The 22,845-nt window shown below is 52.2% G+C and overlaps 16 non-coding genes and 70 pseudogenes across 16 annotated transcripts; all 86 read left to right on the forward strand.

Annotated features, from left to right (window-relative positions):
- The first annotated feature begins 82 nt into the window (after positions 1-82).
- On the forward strand, positions 83-202 carry LOC147052946 (5S ribosomal RNA; annotated as a pseudogene).
- Positions 203-317: 115 nt separating this feature from the next.
- On the forward strand, positions 318-437 carry LOC147052947 (5S ribosomal RNA; annotated as a pseudogene).
- A 118-nt stretch (positions 438-555) lies between these two features.
- On the forward strand, positions 556-675 carry LOC147052948 (5S ribosomal RNA). The gene has a single exon (XR_015067030.1). It is a non-coding gene; the product is annotated as a 5S ribosomal RNA (ribosomal RNA).
- A 116-nt stretch (positions 676-791) lies between these two features.
- Positions 792-911, forward strand: LOC147052949 (5S ribosomal RNA; annotated as a pseudogene).
- Positions 912-1,027: 116 nt separating this feature from the next.
- On the forward strand, positions 1,028-1,147 carry LOC147052950 (5S ribosomal RNA). Its single transcript, XR_015067118.1, has one exon. It is a non-coding gene; the product is annotated as a 5S ribosomal RNA (ribosomal RNA).
- Positions 1,148-1,264: 117 nt separating this feature from the next.
- Positions 1,265-1,384, forward strand: LOC147052951 (5S ribosomal RNA; annotated as a pseudogene).
- Positions 1,385-1,508: 124 nt separating this feature from the next.
- LOC147052952 (5S ribosomal RNA) lies at positions 1,509-1,628 on the forward strand. Its single transcript, XR_015067180.1, has one exon. It is a non-coding gene; the product is annotated as a 5S ribosomal RNA (ribosomal RNA).
- Positions 1,629-1,744: 116 nt separating this feature from the next.
- On the forward strand, positions 1,745-1,854 carry LOC147052953 (5S ribosomal RNA; annotated as a pseudogene).
- A 117-nt stretch (positions 1,855-1,971) lies between these two features.
- On the forward strand, positions 1,972-2,091 carry LOC147052954 (5S ribosomal RNA; annotated as a pseudogene).
- Positions 2,092-2,215: 124 nt separating this feature from the next.
- Positions 2,216-2,325, forward strand: LOC147052955 (5S ribosomal RNA; annotated as a pseudogene).
- Positions 2,326-2,441: 116 nt separating this feature from the next.
- LOC147052956 (5S ribosomal RNA) lies at positions 2,442-2,561 on the forward strand (annotated as a pseudogene).
- A 115-nt stretch (positions 2,562-2,676) lies between these two features.
- LOC147052957 (5S ribosomal RNA) lies at positions 2,677-2,796 on the forward strand (annotated as a pseudogene).
- Positions 2,797-2,911: 115 nt separating this feature from the next.
- LOC147052958 (5S ribosomal RNA) lies at positions 2,912-3,031 on the forward strand. Its single transcript, XR_015067099.1, has one exon. It is a non-coding gene; the product is annotated as a 5S ribosomal RNA (ribosomal RNA).
- A 116-nt stretch (positions 3,032-3,147) lies between these two features.
- LOC147052959 (5S ribosomal RNA) lies at positions 3,148-3,267 on the forward strand (annotated as a pseudogene).
- Positions 3,268-3,385: 118 nt separating this feature from the next.
- Positions 3,386-3,505, forward strand: LOC147052960 (5S ribosomal RNA; annotated as a pseudogene).
- Positions 3,506-3,591: 86 nt separating this feature from the next.
- Positions 3,592-3,701, forward strand: LOC147052961 (5S ribosomal RNA; annotated as a pseudogene).
- A 116-nt stretch (positions 3,702-3,817) lies between these two features.
- LOC147052962 (5S ribosomal RNA) lies at positions 3,818-3,937 on the forward strand. The gene has a single exon (XR_015067031.1). It is a non-coding gene; the product is annotated as a 5S ribosomal RNA (ribosomal RNA).
- A 116-nt stretch (positions 3,938-4,053) lies between these two features.
- On the forward strand, positions 4,054-4,173 carry LOC147052963 (5S ribosomal RNA; annotated as a pseudogene).
- A 118-nt stretch (positions 4,174-4,291) lies between these two features.
- On the forward strand, positions 4,292-4,411 carry LOC147052964 (5S ribosomal RNA; annotated as a pseudogene).
- A 133-nt stretch (positions 4,412-4,544) lies between these two features.
- Positions 4,545-4,664, forward strand: LOC147052965 (5S ribosomal RNA). The gene has a single exon (XR_015067033.1). It is a non-coding gene; the product is annotated as a 5S ribosomal RNA (ribosomal RNA).
- Positions 4,665-5,006: 342 nt separating this feature from the next.
- Positions 5,007-5,126, forward strand: LOC147052966 (5S ribosomal RNA; annotated as a pseudogene).
- Positions 5,127-5,241: 115 nt separating this feature from the next.
- LOC147052967 (5S ribosomal RNA) lies at positions 5,242-5,361 on the forward strand (annotated as a pseudogene).
- A 118-nt stretch (positions 5,362-5,479) lies between these two features.
- LOC147052968 (5S ribosomal RNA) lies at positions 5,480-5,599 on the forward strand (annotated as a pseudogene).
- A 116-nt stretch (positions 5,600-5,715) lies between these two features.
- LOC147052969 (5S ribosomal RNA) lies at positions 5,716-5,835 on the forward strand (annotated as a pseudogene).
- Positions 5,836-5,952: 117 nt separating this feature from the next.
- LOC147052970 (5S ribosomal RNA) lies at positions 5,953-6,072 on the forward strand (annotated as a pseudogene).
- Positions 6,073-6,197: 125 nt separating this feature from the next.
- Positions 6,198-6,317, forward strand: LOC147052971 (5S ribosomal RNA; annotated as a pseudogene).
- Positions 6,318-6,442: 125 nt separating this feature from the next.
- LOC147052972 (5S ribosomal RNA) lies at positions 6,443-6,562 on the forward strand (annotated as a pseudogene).
- Positions 6,563-6,677: 115 nt separating this feature from the next.
- LOC147052973 (5S ribosomal RNA) lies at positions 6,678-6,797 on the forward strand (annotated as a pseudogene).
- Positions 6,798-6,917: 120 nt separating this feature from the next.
- On the forward strand, positions 6,918-7,031 carry LOC147052974 (5S ribosomal RNA; annotated as a pseudogene).
- Positions 7,032-7,373: 342 nt separating this feature from the next.
- Positions 7,374-7,493, forward strand: LOC147052975 (5S ribosomal RNA; annotated as a pseudogene).
- Positions 7,494-7,844: 351 nt separating this feature from the next.
- On the forward strand, positions 7,845-7,964 carry LOC147052976 (5S ribosomal RNA; annotated as a pseudogene).
- A 115-nt stretch (positions 7,965-8,079) lies between these two features.
- LOC147052977 (5S ribosomal RNA) lies at positions 8,080-8,199 on the forward strand (annotated as a pseudogene).
- Positions 8,200-8,315: 116 nt separating this feature from the next.
- On the forward strand, positions 8,316-8,435 carry LOC147052978 (5S ribosomal RNA; annotated as a pseudogene).
- Positions 8,436-8,563: 128 nt separating this feature from the next.
- On the forward strand, positions 8,564-8,683 carry LOC147052979 (5S ribosomal RNA; annotated as a pseudogene).
- Positions 8,684-8,798: 115 nt separating this feature from the next.
- On the forward strand, positions 8,799-8,918 carry LOC147052980 (5S ribosomal RNA; annotated as a pseudogene).
- A 117-nt stretch (positions 8,919-9,035) lies between these two features.
- On the forward strand, positions 9,036-9,145 carry LOC147052981 (5S ribosomal RNA; annotated as a pseudogene).
- A 116-nt stretch (positions 9,146-9,261) lies between these two features.
- On the forward strand, positions 9,262-9,381 carry LOC147052982 (5S ribosomal RNA; annotated as a pseudogene).
- A 117-nt stretch (positions 9,382-9,498) lies between these two features.
- Positions 9,499-9,618, forward strand: LOC147052983 (5S ribosomal RNA; annotated as a pseudogene).
- Positions 9,619-9,743: 125 nt separating this feature from the next.
- On the forward strand, positions 9,744-9,863 carry LOC147052984 (5S ribosomal RNA). The gene has a single exon (XR_015067034.1). It is a non-coding gene; the product is annotated as a 5S ribosomal RNA (ribosomal RNA).
- A 116-nt stretch (positions 9,864-9,979) lies between these two features.
- Positions 9,980-10,099, forward strand: LOC147052985 (5S ribosomal RNA). Its single transcript, XR_015067119.1, has one exon. It is a non-coding gene; the product is annotated as a 5S ribosomal RNA (ribosomal RNA).
- A 117-nt stretch (positions 10,100-10,216) lies between these two features.
- On the forward strand, positions 10,217-10,336 carry LOC147052986 (5S ribosomal RNA; annotated as a pseudogene).
- A 115-nt stretch (positions 10,337-10,451) lies between these two features.
- LOC147052987 (5S ribosomal RNA) lies at positions 10,452-10,571 on the forward strand (annotated as a pseudogene).
- A 118-nt stretch (positions 10,572-10,689) lies between these two features.
- Positions 10,690-10,809, forward strand: LOC147052988 (5S ribosomal RNA; annotated as a pseudogene).
- A 116-nt stretch (positions 10,810-10,925) lies between these two features.
- Positions 10,926-11,045, forward strand: LOC147052989 (5S ribosomal RNA; annotated as a pseudogene).
- A 342-nt stretch (positions 11,046-11,387) lies between these two features.
- On the forward strand, positions 11,388-11,507 carry LOC147052990 (5S ribosomal RNA; annotated as a pseudogene).
- Positions 11,508-11,631: 124 nt separating this feature from the next.
- On the forward strand, positions 11,632-11,751 carry LOC147052991 (5S ribosomal RNA; annotated as a pseudogene).
- A 341-nt stretch (positions 11,752-12,092) lies between these two features.
- On the forward strand, positions 12,093-12,212 carry LOC147052992 (5S ribosomal RNA; annotated as a pseudogene).
- Positions 12,213-12,327: 115 nt separating this feature from the next.
- LOC147052993 (5S ribosomal RNA) lies at positions 12,328-12,447 on the forward strand (annotated as a pseudogene).
- Positions 12,448-12,564: 117 nt separating this feature from the next.
- LOC147052994 (5S ribosomal RNA) lies at positions 12,565-12,684 on the forward strand. The gene has a single exon (XR_015067186.1). It is a non-coding gene; the product is annotated as a 5S ribosomal RNA (ribosomal RNA).
- A 353-nt stretch (positions 12,685-13,037) lies between these two features.
- On the forward strand, positions 13,038-13,157 carry LOC147052995 (5S ribosomal RNA; annotated as a pseudogene).
- Positions 13,158-13,272: 115 nt separating this feature from the next.
- On the forward strand, positions 13,273-13,392 carry LOC147052996 (5S ribosomal RNA; annotated as a pseudogene).
- Positions 13,393-13,510: 118 nt separating this feature from the next.
- LOC147052997 (5S ribosomal RNA) lies at positions 13,511-13,630 on the forward strand (annotated as a pseudogene).
- Positions 13,631-13,746: 116 nt separating this feature from the next.
- LOC147052998 (5S ribosomal RNA) lies at positions 13,747-13,866 on the forward strand (annotated as a pseudogene).
- Positions 13,867-14,208: 342 nt separating this feature from the next.
- Positions 14,209-14,328, forward strand: LOC147052999 (5S ribosomal RNA; annotated as a pseudogene).
- A 124-nt stretch (positions 14,329-14,452) lies between these two features.
- LOC147053000 (5S ribosomal RNA) lies at positions 14,453-14,572 on the forward strand (annotated as a pseudogene).
- A 341-nt stretch (positions 14,573-14,913) lies between these two features.
- On the forward strand, positions 14,914-15,033 carry LOC147053001 (5S ribosomal RNA; annotated as a pseudogene).
- A 115-nt stretch (positions 15,034-15,148) lies between these two features.
- LOC147053002 (5S ribosomal RNA) lies at positions 15,149-15,268 on the forward strand (annotated as a pseudogene).
- A 118-nt stretch (positions 15,269-15,386) lies between these two features.
- LOC147053003 (5S ribosomal RNA) lies at positions 15,387-15,506 on the forward strand. Its single transcript, XR_015067035.1, has one exon. It is a non-coding gene; the product is annotated as a 5S ribosomal RNA (ribosomal RNA).
- Positions 15,507-15,622: 116 nt separating this feature from the next.
- Positions 15,623-15,742, forward strand: LOC147053004 (5S ribosomal RNA; annotated as a pseudogene).
- A 116-nt stretch (positions 15,743-15,858) lies between these two features.
- LOC147053005 (5S ribosomal RNA) lies at positions 15,859-15,978 on the forward strand. Its single transcript, XR_015067120.1, has one exon. It is a non-coding gene; the product is annotated as a 5S ribosomal RNA (ribosomal RNA).
- A 117-nt stretch (positions 15,979-16,095) lies between these two features.
- On the forward strand, positions 16,096-16,215 carry LOC147053006 (5S ribosomal RNA; annotated as a pseudogene).
- Positions 16,216-16,339: 124 nt separating this feature from the next.
- LOC147053007 (5S ribosomal RNA) lies at positions 16,340-16,459 on the forward strand. Its single transcript, XR_015067181.1, has one exon. It is a non-coding gene; the product is annotated as a 5S ribosomal RNA (ribosomal RNA).
- A 116-nt stretch (positions 16,460-16,575) lies between these two features.
- Positions 16,576-16,685, forward strand: LOC147053008 (5S ribosomal RNA; annotated as a pseudogene).
- Positions 16,686-16,802: 117 nt separating this feature from the next.
- On the forward strand, positions 16,803-16,922 carry LOC147053009 (5S ribosomal RNA; annotated as a pseudogene).
- Positions 16,923-17,046: 124 nt separating this feature from the next.
- On the forward strand, positions 17,047-17,156 carry LOC147053010 (5S ribosomal RNA; annotated as a pseudogene).
- A 116-nt stretch (positions 17,157-17,272) lies between these two features.
- On the forward strand, positions 17,273-17,392 carry LOC147053011 (5S ribosomal RNA; annotated as a pseudogene).
- Positions 17,393-17,507: 115 nt separating this feature from the next.
- LOC147053012 (5S ribosomal RNA) lies at positions 17,508-17,627 on the forward strand (annotated as a pseudogene).
- A 115-nt stretch (positions 17,628-17,742) lies between these two features.
- On the forward strand, positions 17,743-17,862 carry LOC147053013 (5S ribosomal RNA). The gene has a single exon (XR_015067100.1). It is a non-coding gene; the product is annotated as a 5S ribosomal RNA (ribosomal RNA).
- Positions 17,863-17,978: 116 nt separating this feature from the next.
- Positions 17,979-18,098, forward strand: LOC147053014 (5S ribosomal RNA; annotated as a pseudogene).
- Positions 18,099-18,216: 118 nt separating this feature from the next.
- On the forward strand, positions 18,217-18,336 carry LOC147053015 (5S ribosomal RNA; annotated as a pseudogene).
- Positions 18,337-18,422: 86 nt separating this feature from the next.
- LOC147053016 (5S ribosomal RNA) lies at positions 18,423-18,532 on the forward strand (annotated as a pseudogene).
- Positions 18,533-18,648: 116 nt separating this feature from the next.
- LOC147053017 (5S ribosomal RNA) lies at positions 18,649-18,768 on the forward strand. The gene has a single exon (XR_015067036.1). It is a non-coding gene; the product is annotated as a 5S ribosomal RNA (ribosomal RNA).
- Positions 18,769-18,884: 116 nt separating this feature from the next.
- LOC147053018 (5S ribosomal RNA) lies at positions 18,885-19,004 on the forward strand (annotated as a pseudogene).
- A 118-nt stretch (positions 19,005-19,122) lies between these two features.
- On the forward strand, positions 19,123-19,242 carry LOC147053019 (5S ribosomal RNA; annotated as a pseudogene).
- Positions 19,243-19,360: 118 nt separating this feature from the next.
- Positions 19,361-19,480, forward strand: LOC147053020 (5S ribosomal RNA). Its single transcript, XR_015067037.1, has one exon. It is a non-coding gene; the product is annotated as a 5S ribosomal RNA (ribosomal RNA).
- A 342-nt stretch (positions 19,481-19,822) lies between these two features.
- Positions 19,823-19,942, forward strand: LOC147053021 (5S ribosomal RNA; annotated as a pseudogene).
- Positions 19,943-20,057: 115 nt separating this feature from the next.
- On the forward strand, positions 20,058-20,177 carry LOC147053022 (5S ribosomal RNA; annotated as a pseudogene).
- A 118-nt stretch (positions 20,178-20,295) lies between these two features.
- Positions 20,296-20,415, forward strand: LOC147053023 (5S ribosomal RNA). The gene has a single exon (XR_015067038.1). It is a non-coding gene; the product is annotated as a 5S ribosomal RNA (ribosomal RNA).
- Positions 20,416-20,531: 116 nt separating this feature from the next.
- LOC147053024 (5S ribosomal RNA) lies at positions 20,532-20,651 on the forward strand (annotated as a pseudogene).
- A 117-nt stretch (positions 20,652-20,768) lies between these two features.
- Positions 20,769-20,888, forward strand: LOC147053025 (5S ribosomal RNA; annotated as a pseudogene).
- Positions 20,889-21,013: 125 nt separating this feature from the next.
- LOC147053026 (5S ribosomal RNA) lies at positions 21,014-21,133 on the forward strand (annotated as a pseudogene).
- A 125-nt stretch (positions 21,134-21,258) lies between these two features.
- Positions 21,259-21,378, forward strand: LOC147053027 (5S ribosomal RNA; annotated as a pseudogene).
- Positions 21,379-21,493: 115 nt separating this feature from the next.
- LOC147053028 (5S ribosomal RNA) lies at positions 21,494-21,613 on the forward strand (annotated as a pseudogene).
- A 120-nt stretch (positions 21,614-21,733) lies between these two features.
- LOC147053029 (5S ribosomal RNA) lies at positions 21,734-21,847 on the forward strand (annotated as a pseudogene).
- A 342-nt stretch (positions 21,848-22,189) lies between these two features.
- On the forward strand, positions 22,190-22,299 carry LOC147053030 (5S ribosomal RNA; annotated as a pseudogene).
- A 351-nt stretch (positions 22,300-22,650) lies between these two features.
- Positions 22,651-22,770, forward strand: LOC147053031 (5S ribosomal RNA; annotated as a pseudogene).
- The last annotated feature ends 75 nt before the right edge of the window (positions 22,771-22,845 follow it).

Raw genomic sequence — 22,845 nt, forward strand, 5'->3', positions numbered from 1 at the left:
AAGCCATCAAGTACCGCCGTTGCTTGGCACGGTTTCAGGGGCGATTGTGTCTATAAAATGCAAAACTTTGGTGAACCTGACGGCTTACGGCCATACTACCCTGAGAACGCCCGATCTCGTCCGATCTCGGAAGCTAAAGCAGGGTCGGGCCTGGTTAGTACTTGAATGGGAGACCGCCTGGCAATACCAGGTGCGGAAAGCCTATTTTTACCACCCCACGTCGATTGTGAAAGGAAAGCCATCAAGTAACGCCATTGCTTGGCACGGTTTCAGGGGCGATTGTGTCCATAAAGTGCAAAACTTTGGTGAGTTTGACGGCTTACGGCCATACTGCCCTGAAAACGCCCGATATCATCCGATCTCGGAAGCTAAAGCAGGGTCGGGCCTTGTTAGTACTTGAATGGGAGACCGCCTGGGAATACCAGGAGCTGAAAGCCTTTTTTTACCCCCCCCCTACGTCGATTGTGAAAGGAAAGCCATCAAGTACCGCCGTTGCTTGGCACGGTTTCAGGGGCGATTGTGTCTATAAAATGCAAAACTTTGGAGAGCTTGACGGCTTACGGCCATACTACCCTGAGAACGCCCGATCTCGTCCGATCTCGGAAGCTTAAGCAGGGTCGGGCCTGGTTAGTACTTGAATGGGAGACCGCCTGGGAATACCAGGTGCTGAAAGCCTTTTTTTTAACCCCCCACGTCGATTGTGAAAGGAAAGCCATCAAGTACCGCCGTTGCTTCGCACGGTTTCAGGGGCGATTGTGTCTATAAAATGCAAAACTTTGGTGGGTTTGACGGCTTACGGCCATACTACCTTGAGAACGACCGATCTCGTCCGATCTCGGAAGCTAAAGCAGGGTCGGGCCAAGTTAGTACTTGAATGGGAGACCGCCTGGGAATACCAGGTGCTGAAAGCCTTTTTTTTACCCCCCCACGTCGATTGTGAAAGGAAAGCCATCAAGTACCGCCGTTGCTTGGCACGGTTTCAGGGGCGATTGTGTCTATATAATGCAAAACTTTGGTGGGTTTGTCGGCTTACGGCCATACTACCCTGAGAACGCCCGATCTCGTCCGATCTCGGAAGCTAAAGCAGGGTCGGGCCTGGTTAGTACTTGAATGGGAGACCGCCTGGGAATACCAGGTGCTGAAAGCCTATTTTTACCCCCCCCCACGTCGATTGTGAAAGGAAAGCCATCAAGTACCGCCGTTGCTTGGCACGGTTTCAGGGGTGATTGTGTCTATAAAATGCAAAACGTTGGTGAGTTTGACGGCTTACGGCCAAACTACCCTGAGAACGCCCGATCTCGTCCGATCTCGGTAGTTAAAGCAGGGCCGGGCCTGGTTAGTACTTGAATGGGAGACCGCCTGGGAATACCAGGTGCTGAAAGCCATTTTTTACACACACACCCCCCCCACGTCGATTGTGAAAGGAAAGCCATCAAGTACCGCCGTTGCTTGGCACGGTTTCAGGGGCGATTGTGTCTATAAAATGCAAAACTTTGGTGAGCTTGACGGCTTACGGCCATACTACCCTGAGAACGCCCGATCTCGTCCGATCTCGGAAGCTTAAGCAGGGTCGGGCCTGGTTAGTACCTGAATGGGAGACCGCCTGGGAATACCAGGTGCTGAAAGCCTTTTTTTTAACCCCCCACGTCGATTGTGAAAGGAAAGCCATCAAGTACCGCCGTTGCTTGGCACGGTTTCAGGGGCGATTGTGTCTATAAAATGCAAAACTTTGGTGGGTTTGTCGGCTTACGGCCATACTACCCTGAGAACGCCCGATCTCGGAAGCTAAAGCAGGGTCGGGCCTGGTTAGTACTTGAATGGGAGACCGCCTGGGAATACCAGGTGCTGAAAGCCTATTTTTACCCCCCCCCACGTCGATTGTGAAAGGAAAGCCATCAAGTACCGCCGTTGCTTGGCACGGTTTCAGGGGTGATTGTGTCTATAAAATGCAAAACTTTGGTGAGTTTGACGGCTTATGGCCAAACTACCCTGAGAACGCCCGATCTCGTCCGATCTCGGTAGCTAAAGCAGGGCCGGGCCTGGTTAGTACTTGAATGGGAGACCGCCTGGGAATACCAGGTGCTGAAAGCCATTTTTTACACACAAACCCCCCCCACGTCGATTGTGAAAGGAAAGCCATCAAGTACCGCCGTTGCTTGGCACGGTTTCAGGGGCGATTGTGTCTATAAAATGCAAAACTTTGGTGAACCTGACGGCTTACGGCCATACTACCCTGAGAACGCCCGATCTCGGAAGCTGAAGCAGGGTCAAGCCTGGCTAGTACTTGGATGGGGGACCGCCTGGGAATACCAGGTGCTGAAAGCCTTTTTTTACCCCCCCCACGTCGATTGTGAAAGGAAAGCCATCAAGTACCGCCGTTGCTTGGCACGGTTTTAGGGGCGATTGTGTCTATAAAATGCAAAACTTTGGTGAGCTTCACGGCTTACGGCCATACTACCCTGAGAACGCCCGATCTCGTCCGATCTCGGAAGCTAAAGCAGGGTCGGGCCTGCTTAGTACTTGAATGGGAGACCGCCTGGGAATACCAGGTGCGGAAAGCCTATTTTTACCACCCCACGTCGATTGTGAAAGGAAAGCCATCAAGTAACGCCGTTGCTTGGCACGGTTTCAGGGGCGATTGTGTCTATAAAATGCAAAACTTTGGTGAGTTTGACGGCTTACGGCCATACTGCCCTGAAAACGCCCGATATCGTCCGATCTCGGAAGCTAAAGCAGGGTTGGGCCTGGTTAGTACTTGAATGGGAGACCGCCTGGGAATACCAGGTGCTGAAAGCCTTTTTTTACCCCCCCACGTCGATTGTGAAAGGAAAGCCATCAAGTACCGCCGTTGCTTGGCACGGTTTCTGGGGCGATTGTGTCTATAAAATGCAAAACTTTGGTGAGCCTGACGGCTTACGGCCATACTACCCTGAGAACGCCCGATCTCGTCCGATCTCGGAAGCTTAAGCAGGGTCGGGCCTGGTTAGTACTTGAATGGGAGACCGCCTGGGAATACCAGGTGCTGAAAGCTTTTTTTTTACCCCCCCACGTCGATTGTGAAAGGAAAGCCATCAAGTACCGCCGTTGCTTGGCACGGTTTCATGGGCGATTGTGTCTATAAAATGCAAAACTTTGGTGGGTTTGACGGCTTACGGCCATTCTACCTTGAGAACGCTCGATCTAGTCCGATCTCGGAAGTTAAAGCAGGGTCGGGCCTGGTTAGTACCTGGATGGGAGACCGCCTGCGAATACCAGGTGCTGAAAGCCTTTTTTTACCCCCCCCCCACGTCGATTGTGAAAGGAAAGCCATCAAGTACCGCCGTTGCTTGGCTCGGTTTCAGGGGCGATTGTGTCTATAAAATGCAAAACTTTGGTGAGTTTGACGGCTTACGGCCATACTACCCTGAAAACGCCCAATCTCGTCCGATCTCGGTAGCTAAAGCAGGGTCGGGCCTGGTTAGTACTTGAATAGGAGACCGCCTGGGAATACCAGGTGCTGAAAGCCTATTTTTACCACCCCACGTCGATTGTGAAAGGAAAACGATTGTGGCGATTGTGTCTATAAAATGCACAACTTTGATGAGTTTGACGGCTTACGGCCATACTACCCTGAGAACGCCCGATCTCGGAAGCTGAAGCAGGGTCAAGCCTGGCTAGTACTTGGATGGGAGACCGCCTGGGAATACCAGGTGCTGAAAGCCTTTTTTTACCCCCCACACGTCGATTGTGAAAGGAAAGCCATCAAGTACCGCCGTTGCTTGGCACGGTTTCAGGGGCGATTGTGTCTATAAAATGCAAAACTTTGGTGAGCTTGACGGCTTACGGCCATACTACCCTGAGAACGCCCGATCTCGTCCGATCTCGGAAGCTTAAGCAGGGTCGGGCCTGGTTAGTACTTGAATGGGAGACCGCCTGGGAATACCAGGTGCTGAAAGCCTTTTTTTTACCCCCCCATGTCGATTGTGAAAGGAAAGCCATCAAGTACCGCCGTTGCTTGGCACGGTTTCAGGGGCGATTGTGTCTATAAAATGCAAAACTTTGGTGCATTTGACGGCTTACGGCCATACTACCCTGAGAACGCCCGATCTCGTCCGATCTCGGAAGCTGAAGCAGTGTCGGGCCTGGTTAGTACTTGAATGGGAGACCGCCTGGGAATACCAGGTGCTGAAAGCCTATTTTTACCCCCCCCACGTCGATTGTGAAAGGAAAGCCATCAAGTACCGCCGTTGCTTGGCACGGTTTTTGAGGGGTGATTGTGTCTATAAAATGCAAAATTTTGGTGAGTTTGACGGCTTACGGCCAAACTACCCTGAGAACGCCCGATCTCGTCCGATCTCGGTAGCTAAAGCAGGGCCGGGCCTGGTTAGTACTTGAATGGGAGACCGCCTGGGAATACCAGGTGCCGAAAGCCTTTTTTTACCCCCCCCCCCCCCCCCCCCCCCCCACGTCGATTGTGAAAGGAAAGCCATCAAGTACCGCCGTTGCTTGGCACGGTTTCAGGGGCGATTGTGTCTATAAAATGCAAAACTTTGGTGAGCTTGACGGCTTACGGCCATACTACCCTGAGAACGCCCGATCTCGTCCGATCTCGGAAGCTTAAGCAGGGTCGGGCCTGGTTAGTACTTGAATGGGAGACCGCCTGGGAATACCAGGTGCTGAAAGCCTTTTTTTTACCCCCCCACGTCGATTGTGAAAGGAAAGCCATCAAGTACCGCCGTTGCTTGGCCTGGTTTCAGGGGCGATTGTGTCTATAAAATGCAAAACTTTGGTGGGTTTGACGGCTTACGGCCATACTACCCTGAGAACGCCCGATCTCGGAAGCTGAAGCAGGGTCGGGCCTGTTTAGTCCTTGAATGGGAGACCGCCTGGGACTACCAGGTGCTAAAAGCCTATTTTTACCCCCCCCACGTCGATTGTGAAAGGAAAGCCATCAAGTACCGCCATTGCTTGGCACGGTTTCAGGGGCGATTTTGTCTATAAAATGCAAAACTTTGGTGAACCTGACGGCTTACGGCCATACTACCCTGAGAACGCCCGATCTCGTCCGATCTCGGAAGCTAAAGCAGGGTCGGGCCTGGTTAGTACTTGAATGGGAGACCGCCTGGGAATACCAGGTGCGGAAAGCCTATTTTTACCACCCCACGTCGATTGTGAAAGGAAAGCCATCAATTTACGCCATTGCTTGGCACGGTTTCAGGGGCGATTGTGTCCATAAAATGCAAAACTTTGGTGAGTTTGACGGCTTACGGCCATACTGCCCTGAAAACGCCCGATATCATCCGATCTCGGAAGCTAATGCAGGGTCGGGCCTGGTTAGTACTTGAATGGGAGACCGCCTGGGAATACCAGGAGCTGAAAGCCTTTTTTTACCCCCCCCCCACGTCGATTGTGAAAGGAAAGCCATCAAGTACCGCCGTTGCTTGGCACGGTTTCAGGGGCGATTGTGTCTATAAAATGCAAAACTTTGGTGAGCTTGACGGCTTACGGCCATACTACCCTGAGAACGCCCGATCTCGTCCGATCTCGGAAGCTTAAGCAGGGTCGGGCCTGGTTAGTACTTGAATGGGAGACTGCCTGGGAATACCAGGTGCTGAAAGCCTTTTTTTTAACCCCCCACGTCGATTGTGAAAGGAAAGCCATCAAGTACCGCCGTTGCTTCGCACGGTTTCAGGGGCGATTGTGTCTATAAAATGCAAAACTTTGGTGGGTTTGACGGCTTACGGCCATACTACCTTGAGAACGCCCGATCTCGTCCGATCTCGGAAGCTAAAGCAGGGTCGGACCTGGTTAGTACTTGAATGGGAGACCGCCTGGGAATACCAGGTGCTGAAAGCCTATTTTTACCCCCCCCCACGTCGATTGTGAAAGGAAAGCCATCAAGTACCGCCGTTGCTTGGCACGGTTTCAGGGGCGATTGTGTCTATAAAATGCAAAACTTTGGTGGGTTTGTCGGCTTACGGCCATACTACCCTGAGAACGCCCGATCTCGTCCGATCTCGGTAGCTAAAGCAGGGCCGGGCCTGGTTAGTACTTGAATGCGAGACCGCCTGGGAATACCAGGTGCTGAAAGCCATTTTTTACACACACTCCCCCCCCCACGTCGGTTGTGAAAGGAAAGCCATCAAGTACCGCCGTTGCTTGGCACGGTTTCAGGGGTGATTGTGTCTATAAAATGCAAAACTTTGGTGAGCTTGACGGCTTACGGCCATACTACCCTGAGAACGCCCGATCTCGTCCGATCTCGGTAGCTAAAGCAGGGCCGGGCCTGGTTAGTACTTGAATGGGAGACCGCCTGGGAATACCAGGTGCTGAAAGCCATTTTTTACACACACACCCCCCCCCACGTCGATTGTGAAAGGAAAGCCATCAAGTACCGCCGTTGCTTGGCACGGTTTCAGGGGCGATTGTGTCTATAAAATGCAAAACTTTGGTAAACCTGACAGCTTACGGCCATACTACCCTGAGAACGCCCGATCTCGTCCGATCTCGGAAGCTAAAGCAGGGTCGGGCCTGGTTAGTACTTGAATGGGAGACCGCCTGGGAATACCAGGTGCGGAAAGCCTATTTTTACCACCCCACGTCGATTGTGAAAGGAAAGCCATCAAGTAACGCCGTTGCTTGGCACGGTTTCAGGGGCGATTGTGTCCATAAAATGCAAAACTTTGGTGAGTTTGACGGCTTACGGCCATACTGCCCTGAAAACGCCCGATATCATCCGATCTCGGAAGCTAAAGCAGGGTCGGGCCTGGTTAGTACTTGAATGGGAGACCGCCTGGGAATACCAGGAGCTGAAAGCCTTTTTTTACCCCCCCCCCCCACGTCGATTGTGAAAGGAAAGCCATCAAGTACCGCCGTTGCTTGGCACGGTTTCAGGGGCGATTGTGTCTATAAAATGCAAAACTTTGGTGAGCTTGACGGCTTACGGCCATACTACCCTGAGAACGCCCGATCTCGTCCGATCGCTTAAGCAGGGTCGGGCCTGGTTAGTACTTGAATGGGAGACCGCCTGGGAATACCAGGTGCTGAAAGCCTTTTTTTTACCCCCCCACGTCGATTGTGAAAGGAAAGCCATCAAGTACCGCCGTTGCTTGGCACGGTTTCAGGGGCGATTGTGTCTATAAAATGCAAAACTTTGGTGGGTTTGACGGCTTACGGCCATACTACCCTGAGAACGCCCGATCTCGGAAGCTGAAGCAGGGTCGGGCCTGTTTAGTCCTTGAATGGGAGACCGCCTGGGACTACCAGGTGCTGAAAGCCTATTTTTACCCCCCCCCACGTCGATTGTGAGAGGAAAGCCATCAAGTACCGCCATTGCTTGGCACGGTTTCAGGGCGATTGTGTCTATAAAATGCAAAACTTTGGTGAGTTTGACGGCTTACGGCCATACTACCCTGAGAACGCCCGATCTCGTCCGATCTCGGAATTTAAAGCAGGGTCGGGCCTGGTCAGTACTTGGATGGGAGACCGCCTGGGAATACCAGGTGCTGAAAGCCTATTTTTACCACCCCACGTCGATTGTGAAAGGAAAGCCATCAAGTACCACCGTTGCTTGGCACGGTTTCAGAGGCGATTGTGTCTATAAAATGCAAAACTTTGGTGAGTTTGACGGCTTACGGCCATACTACCCTGAGAAAGCCCGATATCGTCTGATCTCGGAAGCTAAAGCAGTGTCGGGCCTGGTTACTACTTGAATGGGAGAATGCCTGGGAATACCAGTTGCTGAAAGCCTTTTTTTACCCCCCCCACGTCGATTGTGAAAGGAAAGCCATCAAGTACCGCCGTTGCTTGGCACGGTTTCAGGGGCGATTGTGTCTATAAAATGCAAAACTTTGGTGAACCTGACGGCTTACGGCCATACTACCCTGAGAACGCCCGATCTCGTCCGATCTCGGAAGCTAAAGCAGGGTCGGGCCTGGTTAGTACTTGAATGGGAGACCGCCTGGGAATACCAGGTGCGGAAAGCCTATTTTTACCACCCCACGTCGATTGTGAAAGGAAAGCCATCAAGTACCGCCATTGCTTGGCACGGTTTCAGGGGCGATTGTGTCCATAAAATGCAAAACTTTGGTGAGTTTGACGGCTTACGGCCATACTACCCTGAGAACCCCCGATCTCGTCCGATCTCGGAAGCTAAAGCAGGGTCGGGCCTGGTTAGTACTTGAATGGGAGACCGCCTGGGAATACCAGGTGCTGAAAGCCTATTTTTACCCCCCCCACGTCGATTGCGAAAGGAAAGCCATCAAGTACCGCCGTTGCTTGGCACAGTTTCAGGGGTGATTGTGTCTATAAAATGCAAAACGTTGGTGAGTTTGACGGCTTACGGCCAAACTACCCTGAGAACGCCCGATCTCGTCCGATCTCGGTAGCTAAAGCAGGGCCGGGCCTGGTTAGTACTTGAATGGGAGACCGCCTGGGAATACCAGGTGCTGAAAGCCATTTTTTACACACACCCCCCCCCCCCCCACGTCGATTGTGAAAGGAAAGCCATCAAGTACCGCCGTTGCTTGGCACGGTTTCAGGGGCGATTGTGTCTATAAAATGCAAAACTTTGGTGAACCTGACGGCTTACGGCCATACTACCCTGAGAACGCCCGATCTCGTCCGATCTCGGAAGCTAAAGCAGGGTCGGGCCTGGTTAGTACTTGAATGGGAGACCGCCTGGGAATACCAGGTGCGGAAAGCCTATTTTTACCACCCCACGTCGATTGTGAAAGGAAAGCCATCAAGTAACGCCATTGCTTGGCACGGTTTCAGGGGCGATTGTGTCCATAAAATGCAAAACTTTGGTGAGTTTGACGGCTTACGGCTATACTGCCCTGAAAACGCCCGATATCATCCGATCTCGGAAGCGAATGCAGGGTCGGGCCTGGTTAGTACTTGAATGGGAGACCGCCTGGGAATACCAGGAGCTGAAAGCCTTTTTTTACCCCCCCCCACGTCGATTGTGAAAGGAAAGCCATCAAGTACCGCCGTTGCTTGGCACGGTTTCAGGGGCGATTGTGTCTATAAAATGCAAAACTTTGGTGAGCTTGACGGCTTACGGCCATACTACCCTGAGAACGCCCGATCTCGTAAGCTTAAGCAGGGTCGGGCCTGGTTAGTACTTGAATGGGAGACCGCCTGGGAATACCAGGTGCTGAAAGCCTTTTTTTTAACCCCCCACGTCGATTGTGAAAGGAAAGCCATCAAGTACCGCCGTTGCTTCGCACGGTTTCAGGGGCGATTGTGTCTATAAAATGCAAAACTTTGGTGGGTTTGACGGCTTACGGCCATACTACCTTGAGAACGCCCGATCTCGTCCGATCTCGGAAGCTAAAGCAGGGTCGGGCCTGGTTAGTACTTGAATGGGAGACCGCCTGGGAATACCAGGTGCTGAAAGCCTATTTTTACCCCCCCCCACGTCGATTGTGAAAGGAAAGCCATCAAGTACCGCCGTTGCTTGGCACGGTTTCAGGGGCGATTGTGTCTATAAAATGCAAAACTTTGGTGGGTTTGTCGGCTTACGGCCATACTACCCTGAGAACGCCCGATCTCGTCCGATCTCGGTAGCTAAAGCAGGGCCGGGCCTGGTTAGTACTTGAATGGGAGACCGCCTGGGAATACCAGGTGCTGAAAGCCATTTTTTACACACACTCCCCCCCCCACGTCGGTTGTGAAAGGAAAGCCATCAAGTACCGCCGTTGCTTGTCACTGTTTCAGGGGCGATTGTGTCTATAAAATGCAAAACTTTGGTGAGCTTGACGGCTTACGGCCATACTACCCTGAGAACGCCCGATCTCGTCCGATCTCGGAAGCTTAAGCAGGGTCGGGCCTGGTTAGTACTTGAATGGGAGACCGCCTGGGAATACCAGGTGCTGAAAGCCTTTTTTTTACCCCCCCACGTCGATTGTGAAAGGAAAGCCATCAAGTACCGCCGTTGCTTGGCACGGTTTCAGGGGCGATTGTGTCTATAAAATGCAAAACTTTGGTGGGTTTGACGGCTTACGGCCATACTACCCTGAGAACGCCCGATCTCGTCCGATCTCGGAAGCTAAAGCAGGGTCGGGCCTGGTTAGTACTTGAATGGGAGACCGCCTGGGAATACCAGGTGCTGAAAGCCTATTTTTACCCCCCCCCACGTCGATTGTGAAAGGAAAGCCATCAAGTACCGCCTTCACTTGGCACGGTTTCAGGGGTGATTGTGTCTATAAAATGCAAAACTTTGGTGAACCTGACGGCTTACGGCCATACTACCCTGAGAACGCCCGATCTCGTCCGATCTCGGAAGCTAAAGCAGGGTCGGGCCTGGTTAGTACTTGAATGGGAGACCGCCTGGGAATACCAGGTGCGGAAAGCCTATTTTTACCACCCCACGTCGATTGTGAAAGGAAAGCCATCAAGTAACGCCATTGCTTGGCACGGTTTCAGGGGCGATTGTGTCCATAAAATGCAAAACTTTGGTGAGTTTGACGGCTTACGGCCATACTGCCCTGAAAACGCCCGATATCATCCGATCTCGGAAGCTAAAGCAGGGTCGGGCCTGGTTAGTACTTGAATGGGAGACCGCCTGGGAATACCAGGAGCTGAAAGCCTTTTTTTACCCCCCCCCCACGTCGATTGTGAAAGGAAAGCCATCAAGTACCGCCGTTGCTTGGCACGGTTTCAGGGGCGATTGTGTCTATAAAATGCAAAACTTTTGTGAGCTTGACGGCTTACGGCCAAACTACCCTGAGAACGCCCGATCTCGTCCGATCTCGGAAGCTTAAGCAGGGTCGGGCCTGGTTAGTACTTGAATGGGAGACCGCCTGGGAATACCAGGTGCTGAAAGCCTTTTTTTTAACCCCCCACGTCGATTGTGAAAGGAAAGCCATCAAGTACCGCCGTTGCTTCGCACGGTTTCAGGGGCGATTGTGTCTATAAAATGCAAAACTTTGGTGGGTTTGACGGCTTACGGCCATACTACCTTGAGAACGCCCGATCTCGTCCGATCTCGGAAGCTAAAGCAGGGTCTGGCCAAGTTAGTACTTGAATGGGAGACCGCCTGGGAATACCAGGTGCTGAAAGCCTTTTTTTTACCCCCCCACGTCGATTGTGAAAGGAAAGCCATCAAGTACCGCCGTTGCTTGGCACGGTTTCAGGGGCGATTGTGTCTATAAAATGCAAAACTTTGGTGGGTTTGTCGGCTTACGGCCATACTACCCTGAGAACGTCCGATCTCGGAAGCTAAAGCAGGGTCGGGCCTGGTTAGTACTTGAATGTGAGACCGCCTGGGAATACCAGGTGCTGAAAGCCTATTTTTACCCCCCCCACGTCGATTGTGAAAGGAAAGCCATCAAGTACCGCCGTTGCTTGGCACGGTTTCAGGGGTGATTGTGTCTATAAAATGCCAAACGTTGGTGAGTTTGACGGCTTACGGCCAAACTACCCTGAGAACGCCCGATCTCGTCCGATCTCGGTAGCTAAAGCAGGGCCGGGCCTGGTTAGTACTTGAATGGGAGACCGCCTGGGAATACCAGGTGCTGAAAGCCATTTTTTACACACACACCCCCCCCACGTCGATTGTGAAAGGAAAGCCATCAAGTACCGCCGTTGCTTGGCACGGTTTCAGGGGCGATTGTGTCTATAAAATGCAAAACTTTGGTGAACCTGACGGCTTACGGCCATACTACCCTGAGCACGCCCGATCTCGTCCGATCTCGGAAGCTAAAGCAGGGTCGGGCCTGGTTAGTACTTGAATGGAAGACCGCCTGGGAATACCAGGTGCGGAAAGCCTATTTTTACCACCCCACGTCGATTGTGAAAGGAAAGCCATCAAGTAACGCCGTTGCTTGGCACGGTTTCAGGGGCGATTGTGTCCATAAAATGCAAAACTTTGGTGAGTTTGACGGCTTACGGCCATACTACCCTGAGAACGCCCGATCTCGGAAGCTGAAGCAGGATCGGGCCTGTTTAGTCCTTGAATGGGAGACCGCCTGGGAATACCAGGTGCTGAAAGCCTTTTTTTACCCCCCCCACGTTGATTGTGAAAGGAAAGCCATCAAGTACCGCCGTTGCTTGGCACGGTTTCAGGGGCGATTGTGTCTATAAAATGCAAAACTTTGGTGAACCTGACGGCTTACGGCCATACTACCCTGAGAACGCCCGATCTCGTCCGATCTCGGAAGCTAAAGCAGGGTCGGGCCTGGTTAGTACTTGAATGGGAGACCGCCTGGCAATACCAGGTGCGGAAAGCCTATTTTTACCACCCCACGTCGATTGTGAAAGGAAAGCCATCAAGTAACGCCATTGCTTGGCACGGTTTCAGGGGCGATTGTGTCCATAAAGTGCAAAACTTTGGTGAGTTTGACGGCTTACGGCCATACTGCCCTGAAAACGCCCGATATCATCCGATCTCGGAAGCTAAAGCAGGGTCGGGCCTTGTTAGTACTTGAATGGGAGACCGCCTGGGAATACCAGGAGCTGAAAGCCTTTTTTTACCCCCCCCCACGTCGATTGTGAAAGGAAAGCCATCAAGTACCGCCGTTGCTTGGCACGGTTTCAGGGGCGATTGTGTCTATAAAATGCAAAACTTTGGAGGGTTTGACGGCTTACGGCCATACTACCTTGAGAACGCCCGATCTCGTCCGATCTCGGAAGTTAAAGCAGGGTCGGGCCTGGTTAGTACTTGGATGGGAGACCGCCTGGGAATACCAGGTGCTGAAAGCCTTTTTTTACCCCCCCCCACGTCGATTGTGAAAGGAAAGCCATCAAGTACCGCCGTTGCTTGGCACGGTTTCAGGGGCGATTGTGTCTATAAAATGCAAAGCTTTGGAGAGTTTGACGGCTTACGGCCATACTACCCTGAGAACGCCCGATATCGTCTGATCTCGGAAGCTAAAGCAGTGTCGGGCCTGGTTACTACTTGAATGGGAGAATGCCTGGGAATACCAGTTGCTGAAAGCCTTTTTTTACCCCCCCCACGTCGATTGTGAAAGGAAAGCCATCAAGTACCGCCGTTGCTTGGCACGGTTTCAGGGGCGATTGTGTCTATAAAATGCAAAACTTTGGTGAACCTGACGGCTTACGGCCATACTACCCTGAGAACGCCCGATCTCGTCCGATCTCGGAAGCTAAAGCAGGGTCGGGCCTGGTTAGTACTTGAATGGGAGACCGCCTGGGAATACCAGGTGCGGAAAGCCTATTTTTACCACCCCACGTCGATTGTGAAAGGAAAGCCATCAAGTAACGCCATTGCTTGGCACGGTTTCAGGGGCGATTGTGTCCATAAAATGCAAAACTTTGGTGAGTTTGACGGCTTACGGCCATACTGCCCTGAAAACGCCCGATATCATCCGATCTCGGAAGCTAAAGCAGGGTCGGGCCTGGTTAGTACTTGAATGGGAGACCGCCTGGGAATACCAGGAGCTGAAAGCCTTTTTTTACCCCCCCCCCACGTCGATTGTGAAAGGAAAGCCATCAAGTACCGCCGTTGCTTGGCACGGTTTCAGGGGCGATTGTGTCTATAAAATGCAAAACTTTTGTGAGCTTGACGGCTTACGGCCAAACTACCCTGAGAACGCCCGATCTCGTCCGATCTCGGAAGCTTAAGCAGGGTCGGGCCTGGTTAGTACTTGAATGGGAGACCGCCTGGGAATACCAGGTGCTGAAAGCCTTTTTTTTAACCCCCCACGTCGATTGTGAAAGGAAAGCCATCAAGTACCGCCGTTGCTTCGCACGGTTTCAGGGGCGATTGTGTCTATAAAATGCAAAACTTTGGTGGGTTTGACGGCTTACGGCCATACTACCTTGAGAACGCCCGATCTCGTCCGATCTCGGAAGCTAAAGCAGGGTCTGGCCAAGTTAGTACTTGAATGGGAGACCGCCTGGGAATACCAGGTGCTGAAAGCCTTTTTTTTACCCCCCCACGTCGATTGTGAAAGGAAAGCCATCAAGTACCGCCGTTGCTTGGCACGGTTTCAGGGGCGATTGTGTCTATAAAATGCAAAACTTTGGTGGGTTTGTCGGCTTACGGCCATACTACCCTGAGAACGTCCGATCTCGGAAGCTAAAGCAGGGTCGGGCCTGGTTAGTACTTGAATGTGAGACCGCCTGGGAATACCAGGTGCTGAAAGCCTATTTTTACCCCCCCCACGTCGATTGTGAAAGGAAAGCCATCAAGTACCGCCGTTGCTTGGCACGGTTTCAGGGGTGATTGTGTCTATAAAATGCCAAACGTTGGTGAGTTTGACGGCTTACGGCCAAACTACCCTGAGAACGCCCGATCTCGTCCGATCTCGGTAGCTAAAGCAGGGCCGGGCCTGGTTAGTACTTGAATGGGAGACCGCCTGGGAATACCAGGTGCTGAAAGCCATTTTTTACACACACACCCCCCCCACGTCGATTGTGAAAGGAAAGCCATCAAGTACCGCCGTTGCTTGGCACGGTTTCAGGGGCGATTGTGTCTATAAAATGCAAAACTTTGGTGAACCTGACGGCTTACGGCCATACTACCCTGAGCACGCCCGATCTCGTCCGATCTCGGAAGCTAAAGCAGGGTCGGGCCTGGTTAGTACTTGAATGGAAGACCGCCTGGGAATACCAGGTGCGGAAAGCCTATTTTTACCACCCCACGTCGATTGTGAAAGGAAAGCCATCAAGTAACGCCGTTGCTTGGCACGGTTTCAGGGGCGATTGTGTCCATAAAATGCAAAACTTTGGTGAGTTTGACGGCTTACGGCCATACTACCCTGAGAACGCCCGATCTCGGAAGCTGAAGCAGGATCGGGCCTGTTTAGTCCTTGAATGGGAGACCGCCTGGGAATACCAGGTGCTGAAAGCCTTTTTTTACCCCCCCCACGTTGATTGTGAAAGGAAAGCCATCAAGTACCGCCGTTGCTTGGCACGGTTTCAGGGGCGATTGTGTCTATAAAATGCAAAACTTTGGTGAACCTGACGGCTTACGGCCATACTACCCTGAGAACGCCCGATCTCGTCCGATCTCGGAAGCTAAAGCAGGGTCGGGCCTGGTTAGTACTTGAATGGGAGACCGCCTGGCAATACCAGGTGCGGAAAGCCTATTTTTACCACCCCACGTCGATTGTGAAAGGAAAGCCATCAAGTAACGCCATTGCTTGGCACGGTTTCAGGGGCGATTGTGTCCATAAAGTGCAAAACTTTGGTGAGTTTGACGGCTTACGGCCATACTGCCCTGAAAACGCCCGATATCATCCGATCTCGGAAGCTAAAGCAGGGTCGGGCCTTGTTAGTACTTGAATGGGAGACCGCCTGGGAATACCAGGAGCTGAAAGCCTTTTTTTCCCCCCCCCCCACGTCGATTGTGAAAGGAAAGCCATCAAGTACCGCCGTTGCTTGGCACGGTTTCAGGGGCGATTGTGTCTATAAAATGCAAAACTTTGGAGAGCTCGACGGCTTACGGCCATACTACCCTGAGAACGCCCGATCTCGTCCGATCTCGGAAGCTTAAGCAGGGTCGGGCCTGGTTAGTACTTGAATGGGAGACCGCCTGGGAATACCAGGTGCTGAAAGCCTTTTTTTTAACCCCCCACGTCGATTGTGAAAGGAAAGCCATCAAGTACCGCCGTTGCTTCGCACGGTTTCAGGGGCGATTGTGTCTATAAAATGCAAAACTTTGGTGGGTTTGACGGCTTACGGCCATACTACCTTGAGAACGACCGATCTCGTCCGATCTCGGAAGCTAAAGCAGGGTCGGGCCAAGTTAGTACTTGAATGGGAGACCGCCTGGGAATACCAGGTGCTGAAAGCCTTTTTTTTACCCCCCCACGTCGATTGTGAAAGGAAAGCCATCAAGTACCGCCGTTGCTTGGCACGGTTTCAGGGGCGATTGTGTCTATATAATGCAAAACTTTGGTGGGTTTGTCGGCTTACGGCCATACTACCCTGAGAACGCCCGATCTCGTCCGATCTCGGAAGCTAAAGCAGGGTCGGGCCTGGTTAGTACTTGAATGGGAGACCGCCTGGGAATACCAGGTGCTGAAAGCCTATTTTTACCCCCCCCCACGTCGATTGTGAAAGGAAAGCCATCAAGTACCGCCGTTGCTTGGCACGGTTTCAGGGGTGATTGTGTCTATAAAATGCAAAACGTTGGTGAGTTTGACGGCTTACGGCCAAACTACCCTGAGAACGCCCGATCTCGTCCGATCTCGGTAGTTAAAGCAGGGCCGGGCCTGGTTAGTACTTGAATGGGAGACCGCCTGGGAATACCAGGTGCTGAAAGCCATTTTTTACACACACACCCCCCCCACGTCGATTGTGAAAGGAAAGCCATCAAGTACCGCCGTTGCTTGGCACGGTTTCAGGGGCGATTGTGTCTATAAAATGCAAAACTTTGGTGAGCTTGACGGCTTACGGCCATACTACCCTGAGAACGCCCGATCTCGTCCGATCTCGGAAGCTTAAGCAGGGTCGGGCCTGGTTAGTACCTGAATGGGAGACCGCCTGGGAATACCAGGTGCTGAAAGCCTTTTTTTTAACCCCCCACGTCGATTGTGAAAGGAAAGCCATCAAGTACCGCCGTTGCTTGGCACGGTTTCAGGGGCGATTGTGTCTATAAAATGCAAAACTTTGGTGGGTTTGTCGGCTTACGGCCATACTACCCTGAGAACGCCCGATCTCGGAAGCTAAAGCAGGGTCGGGCCTGGTTAGTACTTGAATGGGAGACCGCCTGGGAATACCAGGTGCTGAAAGCCTATTTTTACCCCCCCCCACGTCGATTGTGAAAGGAAAGCCATCAAGTACCGCCGTTGCTTGGCACGGTTTCAGGGGTGATTGTGTCTATAAAATGCAAAACTTTGGTGAGTTTGACGGCTTATGGCCAAACTACCCTGAGAACGCCCGATCTCGTCCGATCTCGGTAGCTAAAGCAGGGCCGGGCCTGGTTAGTACTTGAATGGGAGACCGCCTGGGAATACCAGGTGCTGAAAGCCATTTTTTACACACAAACCCCCCCCACGTCGATTGTGAAAGGAAAGCCATCAAGTACCGCCGTTGCTTGGCACGGTTTCAGGGGCGATTGTGTCTATAAAATGCAAAACTTTGGTGAACCTGACGGCTTACGGCCATACTACCCTGAGAACGCCCGATCTCGGAAGCTGAAGCAGGGTCAAGCCTGGCTAGTACTTGGATGGGGGACCGCCTGGGAATACCAGGTGCTGAAAGCCTTTTTTTACCCCCCCCACGTCGATTGTGAAAGGAAAGCCATCAAGTACCGCCGTTGCTTGGCACGGTTTTAGGGGCGATTGTGTCTATAAAATGCAAAACTTTGGTGAGCTTCACGGCTTACGGCCATACTACCCTGAGAACGCCCGATCTCGTCCGATCTCGGAAGCTAAAGCAGGGTCGGGCCTGCTTAGTACTTGAATGGGAGACCGCCTGGGAATACCAGGTGCGGAAAGCCTATTGTTACCACCCCACGTCGATTGTGAAAGGAAAGCCATCAAGTAACGCCGTTGCTTGGCACGGTTTCAGGGGCGATTGTGTCTATAAAATGCAAAACTTTGGTGAGTTTGACGGCTTACGGCCATACTGCCCTGAAAACGCCCGATATCGTCCGATCTCGGAAGCTAAAGCAGGGTTGGGCCTGGTTAGTACTTGAATGGGAGACCGCCTGGGAATACCAGGTGCTGAAAGCCTTTTTTTACCCCCCCACGTCGATTGTGAAAGGAAAGCCATCAAGTACCGCCGTTGCTTGGCACGGTTTCTGGGGCGATTGTGTCTATAAAATGCAAAACTTTGGTGAGCCTGACGGCTTACGGCCATACTACCCTGAGAACGCCCGATCTCGTCCGATCTCGGAAGCTTAAGCAGGGTCGGGCCTGGTTAGTACTTGAATGGGAGACCGCCTGGGAATACCAGGTGCTGAAAGCTTTTTTTTTACCCCCCCACGTCGATTGTGAAAGGAAAGCCATCAAGTACCGCCGTTGCTTGGCACGGTTTCATGGGCGATTGTGTCTATAAAATGCAAAACTTTGGTGGGTTTGACGGCTTACGGCCATTCTACCTTGAGAACGCTCGATCTAGTCCGATCTCGGAAGTTAAAGCAGGGTCGGGCCTGGTTAGTACCTGGATGGGAGACCGCCTGCGAATACCAGGTGCTGAAAGCCTTTTTTTACCCCCCCCCCACGTCGATTGTGAAAGGAAAGCCATCAAGTACCGCCGTTGCTTGGCTCGGTTTCAGGGGCGATTGTGTCTATAAAATGCAAAACTTTGGTGAGTTTGACGGCTTACGGCCATACTACCCTGAAAACGCCCAATCTCGTCCGATCTCGGTAGCTAAAGCAGGGTCGGGCCTGGTTAGTACTTGAATAGGAGACCGCCTGGGAATACCAGGTGCTGAAAGCCTATTTTTACCACCCCACGTCGATTGTGAAAGGAAAACGATTGTGGCGATTGTGTCTATAAAATGCACAACTTTGATGAGTTTGACGGCTTACGGCCATACTACCCTGAGAACGCCCGATCTCGGAAGCTGAAGCAGGGTCAAGCCTGGCTAGTACTTGGATGGGAGACCGCCTGGGAATACCAGGTGCTGAAAGCCTTTTTTTACCCCCCACACGTCGATTGTGAAAGGAAAGCCATCAAGTACCGCCGTTGCTTGGCACGGTTTCAGGGGCGATTGTGTCTATAAAATGCAAAACTTTGGTGAGCTTGACGGCTTACGGCCATACTACCCTGAGAACGCCCGATCTCGTCCGATCTCGGAAGCTTAAGCAGGGTCGGGCCTGGTTAGTACTTGAATGGGAGACCGCCTGGGAATACCAGGTGCTGAAAGCCTTTTTTTTACCCCCCCATGTCGATTGTGAAAGGAAAGCCATCAAGTACCGCCGTTGCTTGGCACGGTTTCAGGGGCGATTGTGTCTATAAAATGCAAAACTTTGGTGCATTTGACGGCTTACGGCCATACTACCCTGAGAACGCCCGATCTCGTCCGATCTCGGAAGCTGAAGCAGTGTCGGGCCTGGTTAGTACTTGAATGGGAGACCGCCTGGGAATACCAGGTGCTGAAAGCCTATTTTTACCCCCCCCACGTCGATTGTGAAAGGAAAGCCATCAAGTACCGCCGTTGCTTGGCACGGTTTTTGAGGGGTGATTGTGTCTATAAAATGCAAAATTTTGGTGAGTTTGACGGCTTACGGCCAAACTACCCTGAGAACGCCCGATCTCGTCCGATCTCGGTAGCTAAAGCAGGGCCGGGCCTGGTTAGTACTTGAATGGGAGACCGCCTGGGAATACCAGGTGCCGAAAGCCTTTTTTTACCCCCCCCCCACGTCGATTGTGAAAGGAAAGCCATCAAGTACCGCCGTTGCTTGGCACGGTTTCAGGGGCGATTGTGTCTATAAAATGCAAAACTTTGGTGAGCTTGACGGCTTACGGCCATACTACCCTGAGAACGCCCGATCTCGTCCGATCTCGGAAGCTTAAGCAGGGTCGGGCCTGGTTAGTACTTGAATGGGAGACCGCCTGGGAATACCAGGTGCTGAAAGCCTTTTTTTTACCCCCCCACGTCGATTGTGAAAGGAAAGCCATCAAGTACCGCCGTTGCTTGGCCTGGTTTCAGGGGCGATTGTGTCTATAAAATGCAAAACTTTGGTGGGTTTGACGGCTTACGGCCATACTACCCTGAGAACGCCCGATCTCGGAAGCTGAAGCAGGGTCGGGCCTGTTTAGTCCTTGAATGGGAGACCGCCTGGGACTACCAGGTGCTAAAAGCCTATTTTTACCCCCCCCACGTCGATTGTGAAAGGAAAGCCATCAAGTACCGCCATTGCTTGGCACGGTTTCAGGGGCGATTTTGTCTATAAAATGCAAAACTTTGGTGAACCTGACGGCTTACGGCCATACTACCCTGAGAACGCCCGATCTCGTCCGATCTCGGAAGCTAAAGCAGGGTCGGGCCTGGTTAGTACTTGAATGGGAGACCGCCTGGGAATACCAGGTGCGGAAAGCCTATTTTTACCACCCCACGTCGATTGTGAAAGGAAAGCCATCAATTTACGCCATTGCTTGGCACGGTTTCAGGGGCGATTGTGTCCATAAAATGCAAAACTTTGGTGAGTTTGACGGCTTACGGCCATACTGCCCTGAAAACGCCAGATATCATCCGATCTCGGAAGCTAATGCAGGGTCGGGCCTGGTTAGTACTTGAATGGGAGACCGCCTGCGAATACCAGGAGCTGAAAGCCTTTTTTTACCCCCCCCCCACGTCGATTGTGAAAGGAAAGCCATCAAGTACCGCCGTTGCTTGGCACGGTTTCAGGGGCGATTGTGTCTATAAAATGCAAAACTTTGGTGAGCTTGACGGCTTACGGCCATACTACCCTGAGAACGCCCGATCTCGTCCGATCTCGGAAGCTTAAGCAGGGTCGGGCCTGGTTAGTACTTGAATGGGAGACCGCCTGGGAATACCAGGTGCTGAAAGCCTTTTTTTTAACCCCCCACGTCGATTGTGAAAGGAAAGCCATCAAGTACCGCCGTTGCTTCGCACGGTTTCAGGGGCGATTGTGTCTATAAAATGCAAAACTTTGGTGGGTTTGACGGCTTACGGCCATACTACCTTGAGAACGCCCGATCTCGTCCGATCTCGGAAGCTAAAGCAGGGTCGGACCTGGTTAGTACTTGAATGGGAGACCGCCTGGGAATACCAGGTGCTGAAAGCCTATTTTTACCCCCCCCCACGTCGATTGTGAAAGGAAAGCCATCAAGTACCGCCGTTGCTTGGCACGGTTTCAGGGGCGATTGTGTCTATAAAATGCAAAACTTTGGTGGGTTTGTCGGCTTACGGCCATACTACCCTGAGAACGCCCGATCTCGTCCGATCTCGGTAGCTAAAGCAGGGCCGGGCCTGGTTAGTACTTGAATGCGAGACCGCCTGGGAATACCAGGTGCTGAAAGCCATTTTTTACACACACTCCCCCCCCCACGTCGGTTGTGAAAGGAAAGCCATCAAGTACCGCCGTTGCTTGGCACGGTTTCAGGGGTGATTGTGTCTATAAAATGCAAAACTTTGGTGAGCTTGACGGCTTACGGCCATACTACCCTGAGAACGCCCGATCTCGTCCGATCTCGGTAGCTAAAGCAGGGCCGGGCCTGGTTAGTACTTGAATGGGAGACCGCCTGGGAATACCAGGTGCTGAAAGCCATTTTTTACACACACACCCCCCCCCACGTCGATTGTGAAAGGAAAGCCATCAAGTACCGCCGTTGCTTGGCACGGTTTCAGGGGCGATTGTGTCTATAAAATGCAAAACTTTGGTAAACCTGACAGCTTACGGCCATACTACCCTGAGAACGCCCGATCTCGTCCGATCTCGGAAGCTAAAGCAGGGTCGGGCCTGGTTAGTACTTGAATGGGAGACCGCCTGGGAATACCAGGTGCGGAAAGCCTATTTTTACCACCCCACGTCGATTGTGAAAGGAAAGCCATCAAGTAACGCCGTTGCTTGGCACGGTTTCAGGGGCGATTGTGTCCATAAAATGCAAAACTTTGGTGAGTTTGACGGCTTACGGCCATACTGCCCTGAAAACGCCCGATATCATCCGATCTCGGAAGCTAAAGCAGGGTCGGGCCTGGTTAGTACTTGAATGGGAGACCGCCTGGGAATACCAGGAGCTGAAAGCCTTTTTTTACCCCCCCCCCCCACGTCGATTGTGAAAGGAAAGCCATCAAGTACCGCCGTTGCTTGGCACGGTTTCAGGGGCGATTGTGTCTATAAAATGCAAAACTTTGGTGAGCTTGACGGCTTACGGCCATACTACCCTGAGAACGCCCGATCTCGTCCGATCGCTTAAGCAGGGTCGGGCCTGGTTAGTACTTGAATGGGAGACCGCCTGGGAATACCAGGTGCTGAAAGCCTTTTTTTTACCCCCCCACGTCGATTGTGAAAGGAAAGCCATCAAGTACCGCCGTTGCTTGGCACGGTTTCAGGGGCGATTGTGTCTATAAAATGCAAAACTTTGGTGGGTTTGACGGCTTACGGCCATACTACCCTGAGAACGCCCGATCTCGGAAGCTGAAGCAGGGTCGGGCCTGTTTAGTCCTTGAATGGGAGACCGCCTGGGACTACCAGGTGCTGAAAGCCTATTTTTACCCCCCCCCACGTCGATTGTGAGAGGAAAGCCATCAAGTACCGCCATTGCTTGGCACGGTTTCAGGGCGATTGTGTCTATAAAATGCAAAACTTTGGTGAGTTTGACGGCTTACGGCCATACTACCCTGAGAACGCCCGATCTCGGAATTTAAAGCAGGGTCGGGCCTGGTCAGTACTTGGATGGGAGACCGCCTGGGAATACCAGGTGCTGAAAGCCTATTTTTACCACCCCACGTCGATTGTGAAAGGAAAGCCATCAAGTACCACCGTTGCTTGGCACGGTTTCAGAGGCGATTGTGTCTATAAAATGCAAAACTTTGGTGAGTTTGACGGCTTACGGCCATACTACCCTGAGAAAGCCCGATATCGTCTGATCTCGGAAGCTAAAGCAGTGTCGGGCCTGGTTACTACTTGAATGGGAGAATGCCTGGGAATACCAGTTGCTGAAAGCCTTTTTTTACCCCCCCCACGTCGATTGTGAAAGGAAAGCCATCAAGTACCGCCGTTGCTTGGCACGGTTTCAGGGGCGATTGTGTCTATAAAATGCAAAACTTTGGTGAACCTGACGGCTTACGGCCATACTACCCTGAGAACGCCCGATCTCGTCCGATCTCGGAAGCTAAAGCAGGGTCGGGCCTGGTTAGTACTTGAATGGGAGACCGCCTGGGAATACCAGGTGCGGAAAGCCTATTTTTACCACCCCACGTCGATTGTGAAAGGAAAGCCATCAAGTACCGCCATTGCTTGGCACGGTTTCAGGGGC

Source organism: Syngnathus leptorhynchus, chromosome 8 (assembly GCF_054491065.1).
Source record: "Syngnathus leptorhynchus isolate UIUO chromosome 8, UIUO_Slep, whole genome shotgun sequence".
Classification (NCBI taxonomy): Eukaryota; Metazoa; Chordata; class Actinopteri; order Syngnathiformes; family Syngnathidae; genus Syngnathus; species Syngnathus leptorhynchus.